Source organism: Bison bison, unplaced genomic scaffold, assembly GCF_000754665.1.
Source record: "Bison bison bison isolate TAMUID 2011002044 unplaced genomic scaffold, Bison_UMD1.0 scf7180017864092, whole genome shotgun sequence".
Classification (NCBI taxonomy): Eukaryota; Metazoa; Chordata; class Mammalia; order Artiodactyla; family Bovidae; genus Bison; species Bison bison.
Window position 1 is genome coordinate 3,080,378 of NW_011494664.1, and position 3,796 is coordinate 3,084,173.

General features: G+C 37.3%; 1 protein-coding gene across 1 annotated transcript in view; it reads right to left on the bottom strand.

Annotated features, from left to right (window-relative positions):
- MTHFD2L (methylenetetrahydrofolate dehydrogenase (NADP+ dependent) 2-like) overlaps positions 1-3,796 on the bottom strand; it is a 140,116-nt gene that overhangs the window by 135,881 nt on the left and 439 nt on the right. The window lies entirely within an intron of this gene.

Genomic DNA, 3,796 nt, shown 5'->3' on the forward strand with positions numbered 1-3,796 from the left:
TGGCAACCCACTCCAGTGTTCTTGCCTTGAGAATCCCAGGGATGGGGGAGCCTGGTGGGCTGCCATCTATGGGGTCGCACAGAGTCAGACATGAGTGAAGCGACTTAGCAGCAGCAGGGTATTAACATGAAAGAATAATATAACTACAAAACATGTGAAAAACAAAGATTTGGGTCATTAAAGAAATTGCTAGATTATTACTAAAATCATGACTAACAAGGTCTGAGATTAGTATTAATTTTCTCTGTTCACCTGTTGATCCATTTTAATCAGAAAACTTGATTTTGGAGATATTACATTAGAACATATTATTTCTGAACAGCTGAAGCACAGATATAAAACTAAGATATGAGACAATAAATGGTGAAACATTTATGTTTTAAATTTAAAATGACATAACTGCTACAGTCCATGGACTCGCAAGGGTAGGACACGACTTAGTGACCAAACCACCAACCACCAATAACTGCTTAGAAATAAAAACTGTAACCAAATAGCTATCATAGCTCACTGTCATTAGGAGAGGTAAGGCATTAAGACTCAAAAATCACAATTTTCCAGCAAAATAAAATGTGATTTTGAGAAACTGCCCTTGCTAGCCATTGGTACAAACTCTATCTTGGTTGAAATAATTCCATGGAAAATCAGCTTCAGTAATGGTACTAAGTGGAGTCTGGGTTCTTTAAGCTTCACATGAGGATAAAATGATCTTTAAATCAATTCTATAGCAGACAGAGAAACTGAGTAAATACTAGAAGAGAGGGTCTCAAGAAAAACAAACAGGTGTACATATACAATTTGTCTTTTTAAAATTATTAAAACTATCCACCCTACGAAAGAAGAAGGTGTTAGTTGCTCAGTCGTGGCCAACTCTTTGCAACCCAATGGACTGTAGCCTGCAAGGCTTCTTTGTCCACGGGATTCTTCAGACAAGAATACTGGAGTGGGTAGCCCTTTCCTTCTCCAGGGGATCTTCCCCACCCAGGGACTGAACCTGGGTCTCCTGCATTGCAGGCAGATTCTTTACCATCTGAGCCACGAGGGAAGTCCTATAAGACATGATTATTTACATAACATAAACCAGTATCTCTTACTACTTCCAAAAATACAGGGTTTTTTAATTAAAAAAAAAAACCCTTGGGATATCCATTTAGTTACTATAAATGAGTTGATGTAGTAAAGCATGGTTTGGGGAAGCCTCTGTTGGAGAACACCCGAAAATCTGCCTCGAGAACGGCATTAATATAAAAGTCTGCTGTAACCTTGCCTCCAGATGAGATAGACTGCTGCCCAGCTCCATACACTTAAAAACACCGTGCCAGGCTCATATGATGTTTCACAACCCAAGCACATTTTGATTTGTAAACTTCTCACACAGCAAGGCCAAATTGGGAAAATTTAATCACCAAGAATATTTTATTTGTAACTTTTTGGCTTTTTAGGTAATTCATTTCAAGAAATAATAAGCTGCAACAAATAGAAGGGACTTATTCATTTATTTCCTTGACATTTAAATATATTTTCTTTCAATTAATAAATCTATTTTATCATGAGTAAATGGGGGAAAAACTCACTGCAAATTTTAAAGGGAAACCATTCTGAGATTAAATATTAAACAATAAATAATAATTTTGTAATTTTCAAATTCTGTTAAACACTATTCCTTGAAATTCTCTACTAAAAAAGTATTTATATGTTCCATTATAAGTATCTAATTAGCCAAAGATATGAAAGACAATCAAAAATACTTTGTTTCATTTGAGACTCTATACCAGAAACTGGTAATAAACCTGTTAATTGAAAACAGTCAATATCATTAGGGAAAGAGTTCATCAAACTCAAAGATTCACTGCAGTGAGAAAAACACTAAGGCTCATATTTCAAGTCAAGAGGATAGTGTAGGATTTAAACCACATTCACTATGAATAACTACACAACTAATGTGTCACTACATATTAACTCATTATTGACCGGGGGGATTTTTGCTGAGACTAACACCTGTGGCCAGCAATTTCTTATCAAGTGATATTGATATATCTCCAGTCAATAACATTTGGGTAACAAAAGACATATTAATACATCTCTGGTCAATAATGTGTTAAAAGAGATGACCGAGGATGGGGACAAGTGGGGAGGCAGACAGTGGCGACCTCTGGAAGATGGAATCTCTTCTCTCTGCTGGTCCTAGAAGAGAAAAGAGACACCAATGAGCATCAACACACTGTCCGGATTTCTCCCCACCCGAGACCCATCAGTCCACAGGTGTTTCTCAACCTTACAGCCAACTTCATCTTCATATACAGTACTTAGTGACAAGGGGATGTCAAAATGCCACCTATCCTAACCTAACTAGTGCTGCCTTGAAAAAATAAAAATCTATCAAAGGTATTACTTATTTCTATACAGCTATAATCTGAAAGCAGCTGGGTTGAAAGTAACACTTCTTTATTTACATTAAAAATAGCTTTCCAAAATTATTCCAGTCAATTATTTAAAATTATAAAAGACATAAATTCAATTTAAAAACCTCTGAATTATCCGTGTGTGTATCTGCATGTGTGTGTGACGACAAGTGGCTTGAACGAGATAGTTAGGTTTTTAGCTGTTACGGTTCTCATTCAGTGTATTGATACCTGGAGAAGACAGGATGATCTGACAAAGGGAAATTAACCAACTTACACAATTTGAAAAAGGTTATCTTCACTCTGGGAAGAAGCCCTAAAATAACTCAAATTCAGCAAATAATTATCTAAATAGTGTGACTGTGGTGCATAATTCCTTCAATTCTGTAATGCAAAGAGAATTCTACAGAATCTGCTTTTCCTAGGTTGCAGAGTTTGTATCCAAACCAACTGGTAATTTTTTTCAGACACAATGAGAGCTGCCACAATCAGAACTGTGAGTCATTGTTATTTTCTCACATATTCTCTGGAAGACAAACAGCAGTCATTACAAACTAAGTCCAAAGTAAACCCTATAGGATTTTTTTTTTTTTTACTTCAATCACGCCAAGACTAAGATCCAAATATATACAATGAAGAGTTGATCAATTTAAGTTAAATAAGCAGTCATTATGTTTCCTCATTATTGATCTTTCCTTTCTTCCGGCATAGTGCTGGACATGGGGCTACAAAAAGACAAGTAAGGCACAATCTCTGGCCACGTAAAACTGCAGTTACAGAACGTTATTGAAATCCCTGTAAGTCTGAAAACAAATGGACTCACTGGCTCTGGGTTCAAAGAAATTATTCTTAGCTTCTTAGATCGAGTTTGTATAATAGCTATAAGTAACGGACGGACGGACAAAGCTTACCATTTGTACAGAACAGTTAAAACCTACTCGCAATCTGCTAGCCAGCAACAAGAGATGCAGTGAATCTAAGATTGATCATGTCAATCTAAGACTGCAGACATTTGGGAAGCGCCATACAGAGAAACAACGAAAAGTCAAGATTAATGTCTGATTTTGTGAAATCATTAAGAATTGTAGAGCTGGAAAAGATCTCAGTATTACCACCAACAAAGAAATTCATAAACTCTAAACCATCTGGCCACTGCCCACTCCTTTGTTTACAAAATACAGCCATAACCAAAATCAAACAAATGCTTCAAACAAGCAGACCACGTGTTTTTAAGGCCCCTTTTCTCTGGGTCTCAAAGGTCTTCCTCAGTCACTCAACTGCACCCGCTGCAAACACGGAACGTTCCAGTGTGCGCAGAGAACAATTTGAGGCGGATGCGACCAGCCGGCCTGGCCTGCAAGGCCAAGTTCGGAGCGAAGACAGGCCTCGCCCCC